General features: G+C 42.9%; 1 long non-coding RNA gene across 1 annotated transcript in view; it reads right to left on the bottom strand.

Annotated features, from left to right (window-relative positions):
* LOC309370882 overlaps positions 1 to 26,847 on the bottom strand; it is a 45,468-nt gene that overhangs the window by 15,388 nt on the left and 3,233 nt on the right. The gene's annotated exons all lie outside the window — the stretch shown is intronic.

Raw genomic sequence — 26,847 nt, 5'->3', positions numbered from 1 at the left:
TACCGGTACATTTTTTAATGAAAAGAACAACAAAATGCCATAAATATCCTTCCCACACGCCAGATGATGATATAATGCTCTGTTGGGAGAGACAGAATAAGATCTAGCTGGGAAACACTCTGATGTTTGCTTTTTTTTGTGTATTCCACCCTCTCCTGGAATCCTTTGCACAGGGCACTGAATGTCCTTGATGGGGGGTCTGGTGGGAGGGAAAGCCTCCTGGGTCAGACCTCTGGCCCCTCTAGTCCAGCATCCTGTTCTCACAGTGGCTAACCCAGATGCCTATGGGAAACCAAGCAGGACCAGAGCACAAGAACACTTCCCCTTCCCATAGCTCCTGCCATTCAGAAGCATTACTGCCTCTGACCATGATGCAGAGTCTAGTCATTGATAGCCTTATCCTCCATGAATTTGCCCATGCTTTTCTGAAGAACATCCAAACATTTCATCTCACGCAAGGGCTTTTGGTCTGCTTTATACATGGCATTTTCCGATGTAGAGATAATCGGTTTCTCAATCCATATACTAGCAGCAAAATAAATGCTCATGCCAATTAAATATTTTATTGCCTGTGTTTCATCAGAACCAGTTTTCTCATTTGATCGTGATCTTGCCTCTGTCACACTGGCCAGGTACTGCACAATGTCTTTAGTATCTATGTATTCACCCACCCACCCTAGAAGTTTGTTTAAAGCAAAGGCTATTTCCTGCAAGGTGCTCAACTGTTGCTAACAAACGCCCTGCTGCTACATGATCAGATCTGGCAAATGGACAAATGCACCAGGGCCAGCCCATTCTGTTGCCTAAAACAAGTTGGCGCCTCATAGTTCGCATACAGAATCCGATGACAGGAGTAAGCCAGCAGTAAGTCACACCAAGCAAGTTGGAGTTAATTTTTAGTAAAAACAGGATCTGCACAGGAGTGTCAGGCCTAATCAGAAAACCAACTCATCTCTGGTACGTCTTGTCTCCATGAAGCAGTTGCTAAGACTGAAGATCCCTGCCTCCTCACATCTGCCTAAGTCCCCTCCTCTAAATTTTCCTCTGCCCTTTTCATGCCTCTCCTAGTTTTGGGAGACCACAGGGGAGGAGAACTTATCACAGCAGGAGGGGGAGATATCCCTGCCTCTTCCCCAGTCAGACTCATGTCTGCCTCTGGGCCTCCCGCTTGATTTGGACATTTCTTCACCACAGACTCTCTAAGCTCACTAAGCCCTGTTCCCTCCTCAGCTTCCGAAACCACCTCTTGCCAGTCTTCTCCCTCTGGCCACCCATCATTGGTCCACCACCAATCCCTGGGCTCTGAACCTTCTTCCCTTGGGGGTTCCCTAGCTGGTTCTTCCCACCATTCCTCCGTGACCAACCAGTCCATAACATCTGATCACAATGTCAGCTGAGTCCAACTTCTGGCAATGAGAGATCACAGTTCAGTGCAGCAGGCGAAAGGGTGTAAGTCGTGTGGCCTTAACAGCTCTCCCCTAACACAGAATCACAGAATTGTAGTGTTGGAAGGGACCCCAGGGCCATCTAGTCCAACCCACTGCAATGCAGTAATCTCAGCTAAAGCACTCACAACAGGTTGCCATCCAACTTCTGCTTAAAAACCTCCAAGGAAGGTTTTTCTTACTGCTGCCCCTCATCCACCTCCCTCTGCCTAATGGCCCTGCCTGGGGCATTTCTTTGTAAACACGCAAAAAAGAGGGTTTGCCTTTTCCTCCTTAACTTTCAGTGATAATTAAGTATTTGAATAATGTGTGACGGTCACAAACAGTTCTCCGGCACATTTTTTTTAAAAGGTTTGTTAATCTCTACTCCACGTAGCTATATATACACATTGTTGTTATGTATTTTAATTTAGGAAATGACATCCCTTTGTATAAATAATTCCGAAAAGCTGGGGAAGAGTGTTTCTGAATGCAAGGATATTTTCTCTTCCTCTGTTATTTTAACGGGACGCATGCCAACCTTTTTATGAATTATGAATGCAGAAGGCTCCTATCCAAATGAAGTTGCTGGATGCCTGCCATCCGAATGAGGCATTTGCCTGACAGAATGCCAGCACATTTTTTGTTGTTGTTTAAGTCAAAACTGAATGATTAAATCGCTTTTTCCATCAAAGGGAAAATTCCATGGAAGGAAAAAGAGGGAAGCAAGCACAGGAGCTGATGCTCAAGAAAACGACCTGTAGCAGTGCCTAAAACAATCTGTTGTCTTCTGTCGTAACTGAGATTTTTAAAAACCCAGGCAGATTACAATAAAATATCAAAATAACAATTGCTAACCCAGAGATAGGCACAGAAATATGCAAAAAAAATAATAATATCCTCAAAGTAAATATAGTTAAACTTTACATAGGTATGTAGGAAGCTGACGTATACCAGATCAGATCCAAACAGGCCGAGCACAAAAAGAGCTTTTAAGCTATTTAGCCAACCTTGGAGGCTGGGATGTTCTCAGTGCATCTTGTGGGGCCATCTGAGTCCCTGCAAGCATCTCTAGGCTTTCAGAACCAGTGCACTAAACAGGCCTTACCCACCCAAGCAAGGGGGAGATCTTGAAAGTTCTTACCATGCCAGGAAAACTCAGCGCAAAAGGAGCTTTTAAGCTTTCTGCCTTTCTTGCATTTGAAAGACCTACATTGGCTCCCAGTACGTTTCCAAGCACAATTCAAAGTGTTGGTGCTGACCTTTAAAGCCCTAAACGGCCTCGGTCCAGTATATCTGAAGGAGCGTCTCCTCCCCCATCGTTCTGCCAGGACACTGAGGTCCAGCTCCGAGGGCCTTCTGGCGGTTCCCTCACTGCGAGAGGCCATGTTACAGGGAACCAGGCAGATGGCCTTCTCGGTAGTGGTGCCCGCCCTGTGGAACGCCCTCCCATCAGATGTCAAAGCGATAAACATCTACCTGACATTCAGAAGACATCTGAAGGCAGCCCTGTTCAGGGAAGTTTTTAATATGTGACATTTTAGTGTATCTTTCATCTTTGTTGGAAGCCGCCCAGTGGCTGGGGTGACCCAGCCAGATGGGCGGGGTACAAATAATATATTATTATTATTATTATTATTATTATTATTATTATTATTATTATTATTATTATTATTATTGCATTTACCTTGCAGAATTTCAACCAGCCGGCCTTCAACCGCATATGTTAAATGTGTGTAAGATGCAATTGTACTGTACAGTCTAAGAAAAGGGGGTATTTAAAAGTAGCAGGATGGTGCACAGTCACAGGGAAACAAGCAGAGAGTGTAAGGAGGAATGCGCAGGGGCTGCAGACTGCTCAGTGTGCACATGTGGTTGTACTTGAAAAGTCAGAGCAATCATGTAATAGACTCTAGTTTCCCCTCACTGTATTGATATTCAAAATGCTGTCATGGTCCATGCGGAGAATGGCACATCTTAGAATGGCACATTTATTTTTAGCATGGAAAAGAGACATATTGGCGGATCAATTCAACAGAGACATGCAACACAAATGGTCTTAAATAATACAGTAACGATCAAATGCTTTCCCTGGAGAGCAATACCTCAAATGTATCCCTGATGCCTATAACTTGTTTTTTGTGGAGGTATCTTTACCCGGTTCTTCAGCAGACAAAAAGCCTCTTATAGAGGAGCTTAGAAATATGAACAATAAGACAATCCCTGCTCACAGGCTCACAATATAAAATACATGACAGAAAAGGGATGGACACTGGGAAGGATGAGGAAAAAGCAAACTCAGGCATTAGTTCTTCATTACAGAATTTTTGCTAATAGGAGTTCAAAAAGAGGAGGAGCCAAAACCTGCCAGTCTCTCAGCCCAGCCAATAGATAGGCCCAGCAGAACTATCTCTCATTCTGCTGTAGCTTGGTGGAATGGCTTCTGGTAGATGACTATTGAGGGAGGAACTGATACATAGGGTGTTGTTTACATATGCATTTATTTAAAGCATTTTACCCTGCTATTTAGCCGTTAAAGAGCAGTTTACAAATATCAATCATAAGAAGATAAAAATATTTATTTGCGTAAGCCACAAGTCATAGCAAAGGAATCAAATACAAATATAGCTAGATGGTTGGCTATACAAAATGGATCAATAATAAGTTGAAGTCAGTGCCCTGTGGGGAAAAAACATATCAAATCATATCATTCTTTCCCCAAGACCTGATGATGCTGTTGAAGACCTACTTACCAGGACAGTTTTGTTCTTTCTCTCCTGCTGCCCTGCTTGCCTCTCTTTGCCATCCTATGGGAACAAGCCCTGTCCCTCATCTCAGTAAGCCACCCTTTGTGCCTGGTACGGGTCAGGGCAGAGGGTAGCAATGAATAAATTTTCCTGTTTTCTTCCAAGGGTCAATTGCCAGCAGTGGGCGGAGCAATGAATATAAATTGTACCTGTATATACTGTAAGTTAGCATCTCTATACCCTCTCTATAGCTTCTCTATATCGTCAAACATCCCTCTCTAACTTCCACCCAGAAAAGCAAGAGGCATGAGCAGAGTTCAAGGACCAGGGGTCCCAACTTGAATACTAATAATTTTAAAAAAATATTTTAAAAATTTACCGTATATCCTGCCCATTTGACTGGGTTGCCCCAGCCACTCTGAGCAGCTTCCAACACACACAAAAGCATAACGTAACATCAAACATTAAAAACTTCCTGAAAAATAATAATTGGGGGAGTGCCACGTAAGCCCTACCCCGCATAGTCAATCACATGACATGGTGCGCACAATGCCCGTCAATTTTGTGGGGGAGGCAGCCACCTCAAATATTTTATTGGGGAGGCTGAAGGGACCTCGACCCCTAGGAGTTGACTCCTATATCAGGGACACATTTCAGCCAGCCAAAAAAGCTCAAAGATGTTAAGCAGGACAAGTGAGGGGTGTGACTTGGGGAGAGTTATGAGGGCCACGACAAGAGAGGTTTGGAGGGCCACATCCAGCCCTCGGAGCCTGAGGTTCCCCACTACTGGATAGGGGCAGTGGGAAAGATGGTACATTCTGTGCCTGATATGGTCGGATGGTGGTGTCTGGTACACAAATAGCCTGGCCGTACCTCAGCTCACCCCCTCCTCCTAGCCAGGTGGCAAAGGGCCAGGTGACTATAGGGGGCCCTCCCTGGAGTGGAGTGGAGTAGTAACTTCTCAGTCTGCACCTGAGCTGTACATTCTCGCTAATCCCAGGGATGACACAAAAGTGCCCTTTGTAATGTTCATGGCCTCATCTTACTAATGTAACATATCACTGTCTGCCAATATTGTAAACTTTCAACAAGGAGACATTGACAATTCTATCTGCATAAGTGCTAATCCACTTCGGTGCCATTCATTTTTGGGAAGCAGCCGGTGGGGGTGGGAAAGGAGGAAATAATAAAGCGGTGATTTTGTTGCTGGTGTCAACTGCTTCTTTCAACCAGCCTGCAATGATAAACATGCTTCATAATTTAAGTGACAGTCAAATGCCAGCCAAAGTCATTCTGCCTCTTATTTTTAAATATTCTTTTGCATTTTTGCTTGTGATTTGATTTCTTCTGTTTGATATGGAAGTAAAATGTGTGGCATCCAAAAGATGCAGGCAAATGCTTTGAAGAGTCTCTGCTGTGACATCTAAGTAAAGAAAAGAGAATTTGCAATGCAAATTAACTGGCTTTTGCTATGCTTGGAAATAATCTATATACAGTGTTGCACCTTTGGATCAGCCCTGCAACTTTCTAAAGGACTAAATGCAGCTTCTCTCCTGAGGTGCCTATTATCATTTTTTTTAAAATACTATGAAGTTTCTAACGATACATACAGCATCACATCTAGTTTTGACCCTTAAGCTGCATAGCATAACCTTATATGTGTTGAACCAAAATTAAAACCAGAAAAGTAACTCAAATGTGACTCAAGCTTATCAGAACATCACTTTATGGTTCACTTTAAACTGAGCCAACCTGTTGAAAAGTCCAGCCCAATGTATCTTTAGTCACAAATGCAAGTTTCACCTTTCCCTTTCTCTCATAGGCTTCTGTGATAGCAAAACCGTACAGATTTAATCCATTCAAAAGCATGTGAGCAATGAATTTGAAATCTACTTTCATCGGGCGATAGCCTCAGTTTGAATTGTTTCCAGTCTCTAGATATTTGAGCTTCCTTGTTTAAAAAACATGTGAGGAGTTCTATTCTTAGCAACACTTGCCTGTTCCAAAGATGTCAACAATGGTCTAATGACTTCCTGGGCAGGCCACACATCCCAGGCCAAGACCAATTTGGAACATACCCTCCAACATTTCTCCGTTGAAAATAAGGACGTCCCATTTCATAATGATAATTTTACTATTTATACCCCACACATCCTACTGGGTTGCCCCAGCCACTCTGGGCAGCTTCTAGCATATATAGAAACATAATAAAACATTTTAAAACTTCCCTATACAGGGAGGGGTTAGATAACTCCATACCCTCCAACATTTATCCAATGCAAATAGGAACATCCCACCATACCATCCAACATTTCTCCAATGAAAATAGAGACATCCTAAGCAAAAGTGGGCCATTCCAGGATCAAATCAGAAACTGGGAGGGCGTCTCTAAGTCAGGGACCTCCCTGGAAAATAGGGAGACTTGGAGGATCTGCTGGAAGGAGGAGCGGCATTGTTTGGCTTGAGCGCGATGCAGCTCAGGCAGGCAGCTTGCCAACATCTGTAGCCTAAACAGAGCAGAGCAAGTTGCAAGCAGCGAACAGAGAAGGCAACAGAGGAGCATTCTGCTCATGGCTCCCGAAGCAAACAAAACTGCAAGTATGTCACATTTCCAAAAGTTTTTGGGTCTCATCTATCTATCTTGGGAGACAATTGAAGAATGTGCCTTCGGGGGTGAAGTCAAACCATTGAAGAGTTACAGTGCCTGTTGTGGCTGTAGAGACTGATATGGGAGAGACATGTTTTGTTTGCTTTCCAAAAGTAATAAAATAAAATATTGGGATAAATTTGGCCATTTAACAAAAAATCTTGTCACAAGTAGAGATTTGCTTCAGTATGTCCGATCCTTACAAAAGTTGCTGAATGGTTTTAGGATTAAGTGTCGATTTATGACCTTTCCCCAGAAAAACGACTCTCCCTGCCCAAATAAATCCTACTGATAGTTGTATCATAAAATGTTATTCATCCCCTTTCCACTGCTTTTTGCCTGCCTCTGAAATACATTGAAATGCCTACTGTGAAACTTGTAAATGCATCAAGAAACAAAGCAGCGGGTCTAAAATAAGAAATCTCATAAATTATTGTGGAGCTGGTTCAGCTCCCTCCAGCTAAATCAACCATTGCACTTTAGCTGTACTTGGCTCTTGGTGAAAGAAAAGAAGCATTCAACATCTCCATATGAGGTCACACATCCCATGGATCAAAATGCAACTTTAGCTGGACTGGTCCATAAGCTATAACACCCCTCCTCTGTTATAGTATGAGATTCCTGTATGTACCTAGGGAACTCTATGACTAGATTTCAGCCAATGGCTTTTTACTCAGGGGGTGTTCACACTAATGCCACCTCCACATCCAGTGCTAGTTTTTGAAACTACAGTCACACGTTAGCCACAATCCATATTCATCTTGTATTGCTGTCTGATGCATTTTGTTCCCCTCAAACCAACTTCAGCCCGACCAGAAAACTGGATGTGGATAAGCAGTAATGTGGACATAACTAACAGCCACCATACTTGGGCAAATGAGAACACACACATAGATAACAGCTTCATGAAGAGTTTGTGGTGGGGAGGGGGAACCAAAACATCATGCGCATTGGGTGGAAACTTCCTCACCTTCTTTCTGATGTGAACAAACTGTGAATGCAGTTTGAAAGGCTAATGTGTATATATCCTAATAATCTCTGGAGCAGATTTCAGGAATCACCACAAACTGTCACCTTCCTCGTTTTCCTGATGGACATTGAACATCACCCCAAGATTCCATAAATGTCCTGAAATGTAATTATTAAATGAAAAATAGAAAAGACTGACAGGGTCTACTGGCTTGACATGATATAAGCTTTTTGTGAGTGACTTTACCCTTTTTTCCCATGCCTTTAACCCCCCCAAAAATAAATCACCCCAAAGCTTATTTTTACACACACCCCAAACTGGGGTTCTACTCCTCCCTAAAAAAAGCTCAGAAACTTTGAGCTGAACCCCCCAAAAACAGGGGTAGATCACTGCCAGTTTATAATTCTGAAAGTAGATCGCAGTCTCTTGAGAGATGGTCACCCCTGCTTTAGTATAATGACTGCTTCAATTCTCCACTGAGAAAATGCAAAGCGTTATGTCAGAAGATTTTGGGAATATTATTTCTTATGTGGTGGTTCTTGCTGCAGCAGAAGCCATATAAGAAAACAGTTATGTGTAGCTTGGAATGACTAATTATTCAAAGGCAATCTTGTTCTTTATAGATGGAAAGCTGATCCAGCTACTGCACCAGGTTGATGGAGGTTCTCCCCATGATCTGAATTATTTCATAGAGAAGGTATTCAGACTATGTTACCAGTAGAGAACTCAGCCTTATTAGGCTGAGACAGGCTTCTCAGAGAGGCTACATTTTTCCACATTCCAAGAAAGATTGTGGATAATCCTTAAGCAGCCAAAAATTACCTTTTATGCAAAGCTAAGCTATAAAATACACATTTTTTCTTTAAAAAAAAATATCCAAATGACATAACCTATTAAGAGAAATGTATCACAACATTGCACAGATGTCAGAGTGGCGACTGTGAGATTTTTGCCTTGCTCTGGCATGTGTGACACAACATGCTTCTTTAAACCATCTGGTTGTAGCTTTCTAAAATTATCCCATGGCCTGGTGCAGTGTTAACTGAGATAAACTGCTGAGTGGTGTGTCAGCGTTGGCCCATGTTTCCTTACAGTACTGTGTGTGAGCAGAAGTGTGGTGAATGTTGACATTTACCAGTAATTCTGAATAATTTCAGAGGTCAATGTCAGAACTCTATGGAAGACTATAGTGCAAGCATGGGATCCTTTGGCCCTCCAGATGTTCCTGAACTATAACTCCCATCAGGGGTGGTGGGAACTGTAGCTCAACAACATCTAGAGGGTGTGAAGTTTCCTATATATATATTTGCTCGAGTGAAGATCGAGGCTGACTAAGTGGCAACAATAAATGTCCAAAAATTATTCACATTTCCCTCATTGACTGCGAATTGGCATTTACTGTGCCATGAACAATTATTATTATTATTATTTATACCCCATCCATCTGGCTGAGTTTCCCCAGCCATTCTGGGCGGCTCCCAATCAAGTGTTAAAAACAATACAGCAAGTAAATACCAAAACTGAGCTTCATGACACAAACATGTCTGATATTTTCTGCTAGATTTTCTATCAATTTAAGAATTGCCAGTGAAATGTTTGGCAGTAAAAGTCACCGAATTCTGGATATTTACTGTAACTCACAAACACGATCAGACATGGCAACCTGAGGCAGCTGAAACAGAAAGCTTTAAAGAAAGGTTCAGACTGCATGGGTAGGCAAACTAAGGCCTGGGGCCGGATCCAGCCCAATCACCTTCTAAATCCAGCCCGTGGGTGGTCCAGGAATCAGTGTGTTTTTACATGAGTAGAATGTGTCCTTTTATTTAAAATGCATCTCTGGGTTATTTGTGGGGCATAGGAATCTGTTCATTCCCTCCTCCACAAAATATAGTCTGGCCCCCCACAAAGTCTGAGGAACAGTGGACCGGCCCCCTGCTGGAAAAGTTTGCTTACCCCTGGTTCAGAGTAATGACAGTGAGATGAGAAAGGGGAAGGCCACACTTCAGTAGCAGGGCACATCCTTCACAGGCAGGAGGTCCCTTCTTCAATTTCTGACATTTCCAAATAAGGCTGAGAAAGAACTCTGCCTGACACTTTCTAACTACTCCACACAGAGCTACTTCCTTTGTTACCTTAATGTTCCATACTTAGAAGGCCATTATCTCACCAGGAAGCTAGCCTGGCTATTATAGGAATTGAATCCCTACTGGATCCAGGGATTAAAAGGGAGCTCATACACACAGCCTACCTCCCCGCAACTCATAACAATACTTTTCATGGTAATAAATAGAGACCATTGGAGTGCATGGGTAAGCTCAGTACAACTTTCTTCAGAGACTAGTAATCAAACCTCATAGCTTTGTATTTTGTTCCTAGAAAAACAAGCTGCACAGGACAGAATGGTATTGAATGGTATGGAGCCCCTATCACTGGATTAATATTGGGCATTTGCACCAACGGTACAGTATACCTGACTACCTAGAAGGCCTCGTCCATCCCTCCTAGAAGACTCATAGATCAATATTCTAATTGCATGGTATGCAGCTCTTCGAAGAAGAGCATAAAACAGCAAATAGACCTCTATTCCTTTTCCTGTGTTTTCATTTTTAGCACATGCATAATCTGGGCAGCTCTGACTAATAATAGCTTACATTTCTTTAGGGTTCTATTTCCTCCACAACAGTTATTGCTTCTTTTGAATCCTCCATAAGCAGATATTTCCAAGAATGCATACACACACAAAACCCGCCCAAACCTGCTGCAACTTTTGAGCTTATTTTCCATATATTTATAGCTTTTACTTTACAAAGTCCCTTCCCTTAAAGAACATTCCATAATTTCTCCTTCACTCAGCTTTTTACCAAACTGCAAAAAGTCACACCCATCATCACTTCCTCCAGTAGATGCCAAAGAGAAAACACAATCTCTTTTTTCCTCTCTCTAATTCTAACTTAACTGTTTCTTTGTGCTCTTCCAACTCATTTAAGACTTTCCATGTGCACCGTTATTCCTTTCAGAAAGCACAGGTCTGGCTCTCAAGTTCTGACTTTTGCCCTACTAGGAGGAAGTTTCTTTTAATTTGAAAGCGTTGTTAAAATCTTGCTACCATTTCCACGAAGATCATGGCCACTGGTCCCATCACCTCCTGGCAAATAGAAGCGGAAGAAATGGAGGCAGTGAGAGATTTTACTTTCTTGGGCTCCATGATCACTGCAGATGGTGACAGCAGTCATGATATTAAAAGACGCCTGCTTCTTGGGAGAAAAGCAATGACAAACCTAGACAGCATCTTAAAAAGCAGAGACATTGCCTTGCCAACAAAGGTCTGTATAGTTAAAGCTATGGTTTTCCCAGTAGTGATGTATGGAAGTGAGAGCTGGACCATAAAGAAGGCTGAGCGCTGAAGAATTGATGCTTTTGAATTATGGTGCAGGAGGAGACTCTTGAGAGTCCCATGGACTGCAAGAAGATCAAACCTCTCCATTATGAAGGAAATCAGCCCTGAGTGCTCACTGGAAGGACAGATTGTGAAGCTGAGGCTCCAGTACTTTGGCCACCTCATGAGAAGACTCCCTGGAAAAGACCCTGATGTTGAGAAAGATGGAGTGCACAAGGAGAAGGGGACGACAGAGGACGAGATGGTTGGATAGTGTTCTCAAAGCTACCAGCATGAGTTTGACCAAACTGCAGGAGGCAGTGGAAGACAGGAGTGCCTGGCATGCTCTGGTCCATGGGGTCACGAAGAGTCGGACACAACTAAACGACTAAACAATAACAACACTAGCATTTCCACATTATAACATAAGCCCATGAGCTCAGTGGTGCCATCAGGGTAGGGTAAGTCCAAGGTCTAGTAGGCATGTGTGGAGCAAGGCAATTCTTCAAGTAAACTGGTTCCAAGCTGTTGAGGGTGTTATATATTAATAGGAAACCTTAAATTTGGCTTGGTAACAAATTGGCAGCTAGCTCAGACCTTTGAGCAGAGGTGTAATATGCTGATAGGATCTCACTCCAGTCAGTAATCACCAGGGCCAGTCCAATACATTTTGGTGGCTGAGGAAGACCCCAAAATGATGCTCCCCTCCCTGCCAGGGAATATGGGGTGAGGGAAGATCTAAATCAGGAACAAGGGTTAGGGGGAGAGACTGACATCAGGATCTACTGCTCTGGAGAATCCTGCCGCCTGAAGCAGTCGCCTCACCTTGTCTCAAGGGTGGGCCGGCCTTGGCAATCATCCTGCAGCATTCTGCACTAACTGCAGTTTCCAGACCAGCCACAAGAAATGTCCCATATAGATTGCATTGCAGTAATCCAACCCTGAAGTTACCAGTGCCTGGATTACTGTGGTCTAGCTAGGCTGGCCCAGGAATGGTCGCAGTTGTTGCAACAGCTGAAGCTGATAAAAATTGCATTTGTGTAATTAATATCACATCTAGTTTGGCTCTCGGGCCATTAAGAAGAAGGTTTCTGTAGAGAATCAAGAAAAGGACAGAATCCTGAAAAGAACTTTATAGACCCAGACTGTGGACCCTGCTCAGCTGGTACGATTCAGAACCACACTCTCAGCATCTGTTGTGGTGGTGGTGAATAAGAACAGAAAGCTAGCAACTTCCTCTTCTTGGCGGCACAGAAATAGGGATGGGGAGAGAAATTCAGTTCTATCTGCATTTAAAGGTGAGGCAAACCAATACACAAACTAATTCACACTTCCCAAACCAATACACAAACATTTGCAAAAATGTGTTTTTTAGGCAAAACTGCACTTAGACACATGTATATTGGGAGAAATTTGCACTAAAATGCTGAATAAATTACAAACTGGTGTGGAAAACTGAACTTAATATTGGGAAATATGAGAAACTGAGAGCAATCGGAAGTGACAGAGTCACCCACTGATATCAGCAACTGAGGGTAGGTGAAGAAGGGAGTGTGTTCATTCTTCAGCACTGAGGATCAAGCTGGAAGTATCATAAACTGGTGAGCTATGCTATGTATTCTGAGCTAAAAAGAAAGAAATTAAAATTCATCAACATGATAACCCAAGTTTTGTGCCAAGAAAAAGCAAAGAACCTGTAAAGACTCGTCAAATTAGCATAATTTTTCTCATTTGTGTTGCATCTTCTACCATTTTGCATAATGTATTTATAAAGAACTGGGAAGTACAAGAGGCTATACAGCACAGTGAAGAGGCATCCTTGATCCCTAGAAATCTTGTTCAGCCCTCTCAGTGGCTTCACTAGACAGTGTTCATAATGCAGGTCTGCCCAAGCCAGCCTGTCTCTTTAAGACTGCCAAGGCTCTCTAGCCCGCCATCACTTACAAGCAGAGAACTTGTGTATCCTTTCAATAGACTAAATACAAAAATGGGTTCCATCAATCAGGGAAGGGGAAAATATACCATCTCCCAGCTGGGGGATTCTCCAGCTGATATGACTGGTGATCCTGTTGAAGCCCTAGACGACCTCTGGGACAACCGAATGGCTCGGCCTGTTGACACAATCACCCCTGAGACCCTCTTCCATTTTATGGAGCTTGCTTGCCTCCCCTTTGGCCTCTTGTCTTTTGAAGTCTTATTAAAACTATTAAAATTGGTTGTTAGGGTCCTTGTGTGCATTTCTGCCAGACTCAAAGGGTTATTTCCCCCTTTGCAAGCTTAGTCTTCCTGATGCAGGTGCATATAACTGGGATTTGTCAGAGAAAAGCAAGCTACTTTGGGTTCTGGTGAGAGACAAGTAAGCTCAGTGCTCTCTGTACTTCCCCTCATAAATATTTGCCTTGCACCCCCAGGTTTCACTTCTGCATGGGGTTACAGGGAACGTAAGGGAAGAGTAGGGGCTGTCTACCAGAAAGTCCCTTGCTTGACTACCCAGACTCACAGTCATGGCAGGAGTGAAGCAAGAGTTCCCCTTACATTATAGTGCCTGCATTCTTAAGTTTAAATGACACTTTTGAATCTGTAAGGTCTAGAAACGTCTAAATAAATACAGAATTCTTAGGAAGATGACTTTTGTGAACAATGCCGAATTCTGTGGCTACCAAACAACAACAACCCATACAGAACAGGCAGAACAGCAGGGAATTCTTCCTAGACGTGGTGTCCTGAGCGCATCCAGCCCAAGTGGCTGGTAGTTTTCTTTATGGACATAGCATGAACTTGCAGGAGCTCCCAAGGTGCACTAAACACACACAAACATGTTCCTGGCGGCTAGGTAGCTCTTACACAGAAGTTGTCGCTGTGCTTGCCTCTTCAGCCCACCCACCCCCGGTCCTGGGGGACAGTGGGGGGGGTGGAGGGGATTCTGCCAGCCCCCTCCCTTCAAGCACTGTCTCTCCCTCAGCTCCTGGCACATCCTGTCCTTCCTCCAGCTTCGGCTTCTGTCCTACATCCTGTACCTCCTTCCCCGTCTCTGACTGCTCAGATCCATTCTCCAGCTCTGGCTCCTGCCTTGTGGGAGGCACAAAACCCAATAAAGTGCCACTCCATTCCTTAGATCAACCTCTGGCTCCAATCAGCAGTGGAGGAAGCCACTTGGGCGCCAGGGGAGTCTGCCTGCCTCCTCCCACTCAGCCACCCTACAGCTTGGGTGGGGAGGCAGCAGGCGGACTGTTTGAGCAGGGCAGAGAGACGTGTGGTTCAGGTGCACTGCAGGCCCCGCGGTGAGTGCCACCTGGCATTTAGTCACAGTGGTGACACCCAGTGTGGCCCACACCTACCACACACCCCTTCCTCTGCCCCTGGCTCCAATACCTCTTTCACCCACTCCTCAGAGCCCTGCCAGTCCCTGACAGGTGGAAATACCATGAGACCTCAAATCTTCATGCCTGTGGTTGATTCCAGACAACCAGTTTAAAGAGCATTCATTCTGATTTGTTTGCAGGGAGGTTAGATGACATTGTGCCAAAGTGCATTTTCCCATCACTTTCTGTGTTACAAAGAGTGCTATCTGTGGGGAAAGAGAGGTTTTTTTTAACAAGCAGATTTAATTGCGTGGCCTGAATTTACTGGGATGATTGAATCCCATCCCCAAATAGTGAGAGTCTGGAAATGCCCTAGGTGCCATTAAAAGAAGAAAGAAGAAGAAGAGTTTGGATTTGATATCCCGCTTTATCAATACCCAAAGGAGTCTCAAAGCTGCTAACATTCTCCTTTACCTTCCTCCCCCACAACAAACACTCTGTAAGGTGAGTGGGGCTGAGAGACGTCAAAGACGTGTGACTAGCCCAAGGTCACCCAGCAGCTGCATGTGGAGGAGCGGGGAATTGAACCCAGTTCACCTTGTCTTTAATGGTTTAAACGGAAATGAAAATTCAAAGTGCTGGTTTTAACCTATAAAGCTCAGGACCCCAAATACCTCTCCCCATATGAACCAATCTGGACCCTGCAGTCATCATATGAGCAGTGGCGTCACAACGGGGGGGGGGCGGTGGTGCGCCCTGGGTTCCATGTCTACAGGGGTGACAAAAAGTCACCCTGCAGGGGCTCATGGCAGCACAAGCAGCCATCGCACCACCGCAGCTGCATTTGGAGGATCCTCCGTTCGCAGCTGCAGCCGCGAGCAGAGGATCCTGGCCCTGGCGGCAAACCGCTAAGTACAGCGGAGGTGCGGCGTTGCACGCATAAGCTGTAGGTAGCGACGCTGCACATGCGCTGTATAGTGGTTTGCCGCTGGCACCGCTCCAGCGCCACATAGATGGTGCTGGGATCCTTCCGTTGTCACTACAGCTGCAGAGGATCCTCTGTTCATGGCTGCAGCCATGAGAAGAGGATCCGGACACCACCCGTACGGTGCTAGAGCAGCACCGGTGGCTATACAGCACATGTGTGGCGTCATGACGTACGGTGCATGCGTCGTACGTAGCAACGCCACACAAGCGCCCTACGTAACAATGCCCACCCCGGGTATCACAATGCCTTCCTTCGCCCCTGCATATGAGACCCTTCTCTGTGTAACCCTTCTATGGGAGATCTGGAGGGTGGCAACAGAAGAACGTGCCTTTTCGGTGGTGGCTCCCTGCTTGTGGAATGTTTTCCCCAAGAAAGCTCGCCTGCTGCCATCAATACATATCTTTAGGCTCCAGTGAAAAACATTTCTTTTCCACCAGGCCTTTGGCTTTTAATTACCTGTGGCCTCCTATAGTAGGTGGGACCTACTAGTCCTGCCTTTAAAAATATAAATGAGTTTTAGGTTTCCCCCACCCTGTTTTGTTTTGTGCTGGTTTTAATGTATGTGTTATTTATTGATTGTTTTAAGTTGCTCCAAGTTACCTTTTTAAGGGGGCACTAATAAGTTTACTAAATAAATAGGAATGATAAATAATTGCTACATGTAATTTTAGTAAAGAAACATTAGGCAGCAAAAGCAAGGGCAACGTTAGCTATACAGTGTATTGGCTGTATGTTCATCCTGTCAGTCACAAGAGATGGCTGAAGTTCTGTCAGTGCCTTCAGTTCCAAGCAGAAGAGATGGCATTCTCCAGTGTTTATCTGCTGAATGTTTCAAATTGCAAAGAACTGAAACTCGATCGCAAAGTTGTCAGCACTCAGGCAAATGACTTCATGAGCATTTTTAAAAATAACGGTGTGCAAGGGCATCAGATGAGTGTGCACTGCAGCCTTTTGAGGGAAAGTGGTTTTGAGATGACTGAGATGCTCAGCCCTGGAAATTACCGTGGCTCCTGAACTTGCACAGTAGGAGCTAATAATAAACACTCAGCACTCACCCTTTCACTGGCAAGAGGGCTAGCTGGTGTTCACTGTTGCTCCCCTTATTGAGACGGCTGACCTCTACAAATTCATCAGTTTGCCCTCTAGGTTGGATGAGTGAAGAAAGAGAAAGACAGTACAAGCCACAACGGTTTTACTCTTATCCTATATGTGTGCAACTGTGCACATTTGCATTGCCGCAACCCGGAAGTGGCCAAAAAATGGGGCAGGGTAGGAGCAGGTTTAAAAGGGACGCGGGTGGCGCTGTGGGTAAAACCTCAGTGCCTAGGACTTGCCGATCGTATGGTCGGCTGTTCGAATCCCCGCGGCAGGGTGAGCTCCTGTCGTTTGGTCCCAGCTCCTGCCCACCTAGCAGTTCAAAAGCACCTTTAAGTGTAAGTAGATAAATAGGGACCGCTTTATAGCGGTGTGTGGCGCTGGTGCTGGCTCGCCAGCTGCAGCTTCGTCATGCTGGCCATGTGACCCGGAAGTGTCTTCAGACGGCGCCGGCTCACAGCCTCTAGAGCGAGATGAGCACGCAACCCTAGAGTCTGTCAAGACTGGCCCATACGGGCAGGGGTACCTTTACCTTTAGGAGCAGGTTTATACACGCTCTGCCAATGCACACAGGGGGTCAGGAACATAACCCCTGTGCAAAACAGCTGTTGCCTGTACACCAAAATTAAAGACAATGGTTGCCTCCAAATGACATGACTATTGTGCAATCAGCCTGAATTCTACACATATAATCTACATGGGGGGATCAGACAGTGTAATCAATTGGTTGTTACCCCACTCTTTCCTCTCAGGTTGCCTCTCAAATTTCAAACAGCAAAACCTCAATTAAAAAAAAAAAGATTTGTGTGCAAGAGCACTGTGGTGTAACTTTTTTGTGTTGGTGTGGGGATGATCTGTGACATCATGGGGGTTGTGCTTTAATACCACACTTCTGCTACCAAAATGTCAGTGGTGCTTCTTGGCACAATCACGAAACCACTGGTCTGCTTTACAGAAACCAGTGGCAGACCTAGATTTGGGGGGCCCTGAAGCTTGAACTGTTATGGGGGCCCTTTCACAACCAGCAGTGAAGTTTGGGTAATCACTGTTATCATATTCAATGCTATGTTTAAAACTTACACAATGTTACACTGATTATCTAAACCAGAGGTGGTTAACTTGTGACCTTCCAGATGTTGTTGGCCTCCAATTCCTATCACCTGCAGCCATTATGGAGAATAGTTAGGGACGATGGGAGTTGCCACAGCTTAGCTACCCCTGATCTAAACTCAAAGCTTGATTGCAAACTAAGGAAAACTATTAAGGCTGCCGCCATAGTGGAGGGGAAAGTCAGTCTATTGCAGGAGGCCTTCAAAGCTCAGGGGCAATCTCATCATGTGGCCCAGGGTTGCACATCCCAAAGGTGAGGCTGAATATAAATAGCCTGAAACCCCAAAAATGCTTTTGGCATACCCCCAAGCAATGCTGAATGGAATTTTGGCCATTTGATTTTGTGCCGTTTATCTGCTGAGTCTTTCTCACTCATTGTTGTTGGGGGGGGGGGGAATCCTGCATGTTAGCAAAGAACTTCAAAGAGCATTTCCAGATTGCTGGTGTATTTTGCAAATGTAAGTCATGATGACACCCCTAAGCAACATTATGATCCTGATCAAGATTGGGTTACCATTATCAGCACTATGCATCGGGCCAGCACCTCCTCCTGAAGAAAAATGGAGTTTTCTCTTGCCCACCACCCTGCAAATTGCTGGCATGGAGGGGTGGAGTCATCCAAATCAGGAAATAGCAGGGCAAAAAAGGTTGAAGTTCCCTTGTGACTCATGCGAAGGGGGTCTCAGTCTGGATCAGCTTTTGTGTTGGGGAGAAGCTATTTTGCGCTGATATTTTGCCGAGTTTGGCCCAAAGTTCCTTCAAATCTTATTTAAAGAGGTACTTGGCTGCTGGTTGGCTGAACAAAATACTCTGCCTAACTCTAACCCTTTGCTGGTAGTTGGAGGTAATCGGTTGATGTTTTCTCAAGAGATGTTAATGAATGGAGATGTGTTTCTGAACAGGCAATATACCTGCAGAGCTATGTCTGTGTGAAGAGCTCTGCCTGCTTTGTTTCAGCTGGAGCTGGCTAAAACTGAGGCATCTCTGGGGTGCAGCTGTTGTTTTTGGGAGTCAAATGCAGGTTAAGTGGCTGCACCATCGGCCTTCAGGAGTCTTTCTCCCAGAGTGCTCTGCTTGTATATTTGTATTTGTATTATTATTAATTAAATTTGTATACTGTCCTATACTCCTAGATCTCAGGGCTGTTCACAACATAAAATCACAATATAAAAAACACAAAATAAGAACAAAAACAAACCAATAACCCCCACCCCTTCCACAACACATGCAAAAGGGCATTGGATGTCAATCAGCCAAAGGCCGGGTTAAAGAGGAACGTTTTTGCCTGATGCCTGAAGGTGTATAATGAAAGTGTCAGCTGAACCTCCCTGGAGAGAAAATTCCACAAGTAGGGAGTCACTGCGAAGGAAAAAGCCTGTTCTCATGTTGCCATCCTCCAGACTTCTCACGGAGGAGGCACGTGAAGAAGAGCCTCAGAGTCTGGGTAGGTTCATATGGAGAGAGACAGTCCTTGAAGTATTGCGGTCCTGAGCAAATATTACGAAGACACTGTAAGTCTGCAGAGCTCTCACAGTCAAAGAAACAAATCCTTTGTCATGTTTCCACTGGACTTCCCACTCCTATGGGAAGCAGGGAGCGATTTAATGGCATTTTCATTGCAAGCAGATTGAAGCTCTTTGTTGGTAAAAAGAACCTTTTGGTTAAAGGAAATTTGCTTCCTAAGCCTTGCTGATGGAAGAATAAATGAGCCTTTCATTTGCTAACACTTTCAGTGCATTTTTGCTGATGCATCACAGTTCATGAATTCTTTGTCCGTCCACAGGTTGGCCAGATGCCAAGCTTATGCAAACAGTTGTAGCAGCAACTTCAATCTGCAATTTGCCATCTGAGTGACGCAGACTTATTTTAGTCTCTTCAAACCCATCTTTCCTTATGAGCTCATATCTGTGGCTCCTGACAGATCTGAAAGTGGCCATCTGCCAGCAACACAACTATGCTAGGAAAAATGATGTATTTTAAAGATTTTAAAGTGGCAAAAAAACAACCCCTGAAATTCCATGTGCAGCCATAGAAAAACAAAATCTTTTGGAGGAGCTGGCCAAGGTGAAAATTTGAAACCAATGTTACAGAACAGGTGGATTCTGTGCCCACCTTAATTCAAAATCTAAGACTTCAGCCAAATTATTATTGTTTTTTTAAGGTGATAAATGCAGACAGAGTTTGCTATTCATGTATTGTTTTGAGATTTTATACGAGTATTTTTCCTCTTTTGAGTCATCAAGGAAGCATGGCCTATAGATGTAGACTCTTCTGCTGCTGAATCATGGGCGTAGCCAGGATTTGGGGGGGGAGCAGGCCACTTGTGGAGGGGCAGAACCTCAGTTTGTTATGTATTTTAATGTATTTTTACTGCCCCTCTCTTGGCTATGCCCATGTGCTGATTCAATGAACTTGGATGGATTTAAGAGGATTGCACGAATTCATGGAGGATAAGGCTATGGCTACTGGCAGCAATGGCTATGCTTTGCCTCCTCACTTGGAGCATCTAAAGTTGCAAGCCTATGTGCACTTAATAATATCTTACCATGAAATTGACTGTATGATTTCAGTAGAAAAAGCTTATAGTTGTGTGCTAAGAGAGTCAAACCAGAAGGTGTTAGCAGTTTTTATTTGGCAAAAGATTCAAAGATGGTCAAAGTTAGCTTGAATCAAAAGGAAAAAACGGTCCTCCTCATTCTAGCTCTTACTTCAAGTGATCTCGGCTCTTTTACAGTTTATAGAGCAGAAACCTATACCACTAAGGCTGTAATCGTATATGCTTACCTAGGAGTAGAGTTTGGGGGAGAATTCAGTTCAATTCATGCACAAATGCAAACACAGCCATCTTTTGAAATTCACACTTCTCCAAATTTTGCAATGCAGTTCTCCAGCCAAATAATACATAAATGCATATACTAGGCTAAAGTGTGCGTGTAAATGCATATGTTAGAGAAAATAACACGTAGAAAAGCATTACATTGGGGGTGGCTTTTTAAAAAGTGTACATTATGCAAAATTGCATAAAACTGTGTATATTGGAAGAAATTTGCTGGTGAATTTTCATGAGTTTATTTTTTAAAAACGCAGTGATGTGAAAATACAGACAACTGAAGATTCAAAAAATGAGAAGCCAAGAGAACCCAAAGTTGACAGGTTTGTCCATCCCTACCTGGGTGTGAACTCAATTGAACTCTACAGGGTACTTCTGAGTAGGTATGCATGGAATGTGGTTAATAAACCATTTAAGAATAAATGGATAAATATTATCATGATGCTACTCACTTTAAAGCTTTAGGACAGCCACTATCTATCACAACATCTAAGACAAACATGAGTATGTTTCATTCTGTGAGCTTTTTTTTGGTCAAAACTGTTGTTGTTTTTTACAAAGAAGACGACAAATTCCAGTGAAGCCTTTTGCAGTATTCTCTGTACTGCAAGACACAGTTGCTTAGTAAAACCTGCCAATTTAATTATGAAAATTCAGGGCTGCTTATTTGGTGATGATATTGCCTGTTTGTATAATACAATACTATTAATCTCATTCTTTTCAAGTAATAGAAAGATTATAACCTTTAGAAAGGCACAGGCTTTTCAAAGTGCATGCAGGACATCTTACCTACTTAAGACTCCATCTAGTGTTGCTTTAAAATAATTCACAGAAAGGATGAAGGAAAGGAAGCTTGAAAGCACTAGTGGGCTGGAGTATTAAAGCTATTCACTGGCTCTCTCTGACGTAGGGAGAAACTTTCCATGAACACAACTGCTGTATATTATATTAAATATCCATAGCAACACTTTAAAATAGAACCCTATAAAACTGCACATTTATCCATTTCACATCATAAAGATCACATATTTTGCCTTCAATGCATCAATGTGCAATATGATGTATCTTTGTCAAATTACAATGGAAGCAGCAGATAGTGGAGGAAGTATTTATCAAAAGAGATGTTCCCATTCAAAGACAATACAGTAGTAGCTGTTGTTATAGTATAATCCATATGCTGTGGAGGGGGCACTTGAGGAGTGCAAGATGCAGGGCATAATGTTCTAGGAGAAAGGTGATCTTGTGGCTGTTGGAATCAGAGACACTTATGTCAAATAAGCTGAGGTTTAGCACTACTTGAAGTCATCCAAATTTCTAAACTAATCATGGAAGAGCCAAAGAAGCAAGGACTGAGATGCTACTCTTCCCTTGCTCCTGACTGACTGTGGGAGGGCATCTAAGATGCCTTCTTCTGGTTACTGACTAGTTTTTTCTGGGAGACCTAAAGCAAGTTTAGAAGGAAACCAATTTTTTTTTAATCACAAACACAATCATGGTATAATGGAATTATAAGGCTACAATATTCAAAAGGTTATCGGATACACCTCCCTCACATCCTTAGTCCCAGTTCTCTTCCTCTAGTTCAAAGAAACATGGACATGAAGGACCCCAGGGGGTTAGCAGACTTAGCGGCATCTGACCCTGTGCTCTCCCTAGATCCCTGATCAGCTCAGATAACGAGGGAGAGAGCTTGGACTGACTCAGGAGTTAACTCATATGCTACATGACACTTTATTACAGTGATCCATTAGATCCCAAGGGTAAAGCAAAGCTCATCAGATAAATTTGTACTCAAGTGCAGGCCTACTTGCGTCATACAAAAGTTATTTATTTAGATACCAACTTTCAAGGCTACACAGACTACAAGACTACACAATGTCTTTCACATCATTGGGTGGGTGGGACAGTATGAAATCACCATTGCACAGTAAAACCAGTACCAGAAGCCAAGGGAAGGCTACACAGTGCAGGTGAAGCAGAATAACAATCTGACGCTCCAAACACTGTGTGCACACCATGCAGATCTACCTGGCACCTCACTGCTCTCCTTCTCAGATAAGTAGCACCACTCCAGGCTGTCCCACCATGCCAACAACTACTGCACAGCTGGAATCCTGTTAGGGAGAATGCCCTCTTGTGTGTTGACATATATTGCACCCTAGGCAAGTCCAGCACCACTAAGAGGGTGTGTCACCACCCCCAATCACAAACTCTGGGCAGGTTACCTGTCGGAACATGTAGACTATCAAATTTCTAGGTCCTAAGCTGTGTAGGGCTTTATATGAATAAATGAATGAATGTTTATGATTACGGCAAACAGCTAGCATACTAGGCTTTATATGTTAATATAAGCACCTTGACCTTAGCCTGGTAGCGTATAGCTGGCAATTGCAGCTCCTTCAGTGCCAAGGTTACATATTTTTTTTGAGCTGCCCCACTGAGCAGCCTTGCTGCTGCATTCTACACAGGCTGAAGCTTCCAAACCAAACCTAACAGCATCTCCACAGAGCGTGTGGCAATAATCCAACTACAGAAAATTAAATTTTGGTTATTAATGCTAATATTTAATCTATTCCTCAGTGCTCTTTCCTTAAAATTATCTGTGAAAGAGTGATAATGCAAAAGTTGTCCCCATGAAAATAAACCAGACATAATTAATAAAATAGCTGAAACATACATCAGGTATTACAATAAAAATAGAACTTTATATGGTGGTAATGTAGCATACAGTACCTATGACTCATTTCTAACTATAGATCAATTTTCAATACAGGAGGGGAGGCAGGCAATTTGAACCAAGCAAGCATTGACATGTTTTCCTAGCCTTTAAAAATGTTAACCTAAGATTTCAGTGCTTGTTCATCTTCTGTGGCAACCAACACCCTAACTTTCGGCACTGCATGGGGTAACACTGCTAATTCCCATGCACCCAACACAGGGTATTTTTAGGCACACATTAAAGCTCTCTAGCTGGGAATCAAAACCACAACATCGTATCTCACTCCAGAGGTATCATTTCTAACCACTGCCATTCAGATGGCACTTAGGTCATGCATCCTTAGTTATATTTGCCAAATGCTATGCCTTGAGACTTCGCCCTTGAAGGTTAGCATGATAGGTTCAACAGTAACAAGGTCTAAATGTGCATTTGTTTCTTTTCCTCAGTATATAGCAGCTCCTTTGTTGGTTTCAACAGATAGGTAAAATGATATAAATTATTTAACTAGCACATGAAGAGTTGTGTGAAAGAACTTGCATGTTCTTATATCAGTCTAAGTGGTATAAATGTCATCTTTCCTTTCTTTGAACATTTATTTCTCTAAATAACAAATGGATAGTTCTTCTTTTGCTTTAATCACAGTCTTGTACCAAGAACTGCCTGCTCTATTGTTTCAAACTCCAAAGGGATCCACAGATTTAATGCTGCTGCTGACCATATGTTCATAGGGTCTCAACCTCCAATTTCAATTATTAACAATTATTAACCATATATAACTGCTCTGATACTACCATAAGCACTTGAAAGTGTCTGGTTACCATTTTGTAGAAGAGTTTCAAGAGCATACTGGAATTTTAGGTATGCGCTAAACATTTTAAAAAGAATCAGACTTTTTGCTGTTGGAAAGTGATAGGGAAACACATTGAAAAATGCGGGACAAAGAAATTATTATAAGGAAGATGTGTAAACAAACACCTTGCAAGTGATTAATGTAAGGTGAATGTTCATAGTCATAAAGTTGCCAAGCAAACAAATCAAAATGAATGCTCAGTAAAGACCAGATAGAATTTATGTAAACTTTGTGAAAACAAATCAAGATGAATCCTCAATGAACAAGTCATCTGAAGAAGCCCATGGAAGAGGGGAGCATATTATAATTCTGCAGGCCAGGATATATAAATGGTAGCCATGTCAACAAGCTGATCTGGGATGGGAGAGGAGGGCAGGGAGGAAAATATCAACAGTGTTAGTTTTGAAGGTGTCTGCTTTTCAGCTCATAGTACTGACCCCAATTTTTGCTTGTACTCAACACGTTTAGTTGTTTTACATAACTAATTTTCATATGAAAATAAGTAATGTACAAGGAAAGGGTCTTCTAAAGGGCATGCATGAGATAGAGAACATTTTTTCTAGTTATTCCAGACACCTGTTGTGAGAGGCAAATCCATGCCAGGCTTCCCGTATATTGACAAGGAGGAAAAAGAAGGTTTGGCCCCCCTGATGAAGCTTGATTTGTGAAAACTGCTGTCAAATAATACTCTTCCTGGAACTGATTCAAAGCATGTCCAAATACTATGTATAACATGTGCTTGAAACATTAGGACATCAGCTCAGATACCTTGCATAGCTAAACCCTGACATAATGGGGGACTTATGTTAACTGGGGAGCGGGTGCATATGTGTATACTGTATACAAGTACAGCCGTACCTTGGTTTTCAAACAGCTTATTTCTCGAATGTTTTGGCTCCCGAATGCCGCAAACCTGGAAGTGACTGTTCCAGTTTGTGAACTATTTTTGGAAGCCAAACATCCAACGAGGCTTTCGCGGCTTCCAATTGGCTGCAGGAGCTTCCTGCAGCCAATCAGAAGCCACGCTTTGGTTTTCGAACATTTTGGAAGTCGAACAGACTTTGGGAACAGATTCCATTCGACTTCCAAGGTATGACTGTAGAGTCAAGGAAGCTATTACAGGTAAGAAGTCTTCCTTGGGAAAACTGATGTCTTGTCCAAACAAAAGACACAAGCTTGAGTGAAAGAAATGCAAGCAGCTAATAAGAGATGCAAACAAATAATTCAAGGAGCACAAGGCTGAAAACCTAAAGACCAACACAAGAAATTCTTTAAATGCATTAGAAGCAAAGTATCAGGTATGGGGAAATGAGACACAGGTATTGAGAGTGAGGAACAGAGGGAAGCATGTGACAGTGAGGAAGAGACAGAGGAAGATGTGGGTAAAGTATTTTTCCCATTTCCCTTCTCTCCTTTCCTCCACCAAGCCTTCCCCAACTTCAAATTTTGCTGTCCCTGCTCATCTCCTAACTTTAAAAGATAGTTATATACCAGCGATAAGTATTACTTGTAACAGTTCCCTAAGAAGATAGATTTCACTACAGTGGTACCTCGGGTTACATACGCTTCAGGTTACATACACTTCAGGTTACACACTCCGCTAACCCAGAAATAGTGCTTCAGGTTAAGAACTTTGCTTCAAGATGAGAACAGAAATCGTGCTCCGGCGGTGCGGCAGCAGCAGGAGGCCCCATTAGCTAAAGTGGTGCTTCAGGTTAAGAACAGTTTCAGGTTGAGTACGGACCTCCAGAACGAATTCATTACTTAACCTGAGGTACCACTGTATTGTGTTATTATGTTTATTCCCACCCCACCATTCTTGACTGACTGACTGATTAAGGACAATGCCTGTCAGAAAGTGAAATATGGCATTTTGATCTTCATTTCTAATGCCTTTGTATTCTTAGTGTTGTTGCATAAATAAACCACTTGATTCTTGAGAAAAACTATCAGGGGAGAGAAGAAAGATTTGATGCTCTATTTATAGAACAAAATTGGGATGACAGATTGGATTCCAGCATTCAGCTTAATCTGTAAAATTTTAACAACCAGGATAAAAAAATGTTCATACTGAGAGCAACATGACTGCATTTGACATACACAATACAAAACAGTTCAACTACACTACTTATTTGAAACTCATACTCAGATGCTGGCAAGATCTAAGTGTTCCATTTCACAAGACTAAACATCGGCCACCTAAAATGTTATTACACATACAACCTCTAAACTCTGTATGAATAGAAATGGCATGATCACTTGACAGGTGACTTTGAAAGAAATTGAAAGAATCACTGACTAATTTCGGATTATAATCTTAAATTACAAAGCGTACCATCCTAGACATGCTTATTGAGAGAGTAAGCACAATTGATGTGTACTTCCATGTAAACGTACACTAGGTTGCTGTTAAAGCATGATTCTCAAAAGTTCTTCTTAGGCTGTAATCCCAAACACACTTACGACCAAGGAAAATGCCCTGTTGATTTACTTTGAAATAAAAAAAGCCTCTGATTACACTACTCAACACTTCTAGATGCACATGAAAAAACAATGCAATTCCTATCACCAATTGAAAATTTTGGAGTTTCTGTAATATAGAATCAAGCAGCTAGTCTATGACTGCCCCTTGATGGCAAGAATGGGAAGAGGAATAGCAGCCCATTACTTAAACTGCCATTCATATACCAGTACTTGCATTTCTGTGGAATAACACTGTTTTTAAAATATGCAAGTATAATCTATCCCTATACATAATTATTTAAGAAAATGCTAAAGTTAATTAGCTG

This window comes from Podarcis melisellensis (genome assembly GCF_964234715.1).
Source record: "Podarcis melisellensis genome assembly, chromosome: 5".
In the NCBI taxonomy this organism is placed as follows: domain Eukaryota; kingdom Metazoa; phylum Chordata; class Lepidosauria; order Squamata; family Lacertidae; genus Podarcis; species Podarcis melisellensis.
The sequence above is the reverse complement of the archived record's forward strand: the minus strand, read 5'-3'. Positions and strand labels throughout refer to the sequence as shown.